This window comes from Carlito syrichta, unplaced genomic scaffold (genome assembly GCF_000164805.1).
Source record: "Carlito syrichta isolate Samal-C Ts95f unplaced genomic scaffold, Tarsius_syrichta-2.0.1 Scaffold304234, whole genome shotgun sequence".
In the NCBI taxonomy this organism is placed as follows: domain Eukaryota; kingdom Metazoa; phylum Chordata; class Mammalia; order Primates; family Tarsiidae; genus Carlito; species Carlito syrichta.
Genome location: NW_007248330.1, coordinates 457,459 through 458,088, shown reverse-complemented (window position 1 = coordinate 458,088; position 630 = coordinate 457,459). Strand labels below are relative to the sequence as shown.

At 44.6% G+C, this 630-nt stretch overlaps 1 protein-coding gene across 1 annotated transcript in view; it reads left to right on the top strand.

The window, feature by feature from the left end:
• Positions 1-630, top strand: part of IQGAP1 (IQ motif containing GTPase activating protein 1) — a 112,898-nt gene that overhangs the window by 1,046 nt on the left and 111,222 nt on the right. The window lies entirely within an intron of this gene.

The window sequence follows — 630 nt, the reverse complement described above, 5'->3', positions numbered from 1 at the left end:
ATGCAGTCCTCCTGCCTCAGCCTCCTGAGTAGGTTGGACTACAGGTATGCACCACACTTGTCTAATTTTTAAGTTTTCTTGTAGAGATGAGTCTCACGTTGCCCAGGCTAGTCTCAATCTCCTGGCTTCAAGCTGTCTTTTCACCTGAGACTCCCACGATGCTGGGATTACAGGCGTAAACTCTCTGGCCAGCCTGTTTTATTTATTTTTTATTCTAATGATCTTGAAATACTTCAGGAAAGTCCAGAGAACAATACAACAAACATTCTTGAATCCCAGAACTGACAAATGTTAACCCTTCAGGTTATTTCCCTTTCCTCTTAAAAAACAAAATGCACTTAACAGCCGCATTTAGAGCCTCCTTTGTGTCTCTCTCTCCCATTCTTCCCTTTCCTGGGGCAGCTACTAACCTGCATCATGTGCCCTCTAGAACCTAGGCTAGGCTGCTTTTCTGTGTTTAAAGCTTTTCCAGGAAGCTGGAGCTAGGGTTTTAGTGATGATTTAGGTGGGGAAGATAATAACACTTGTCTTTTTTTTTTTGAATTGGAGTCATACTCTGTCGCCAGGTTGGAGTGCAGTAGCACACTCGTGGCCACTGCAGCCTCGACCTGCTGTGCTCAGGTGATCCTT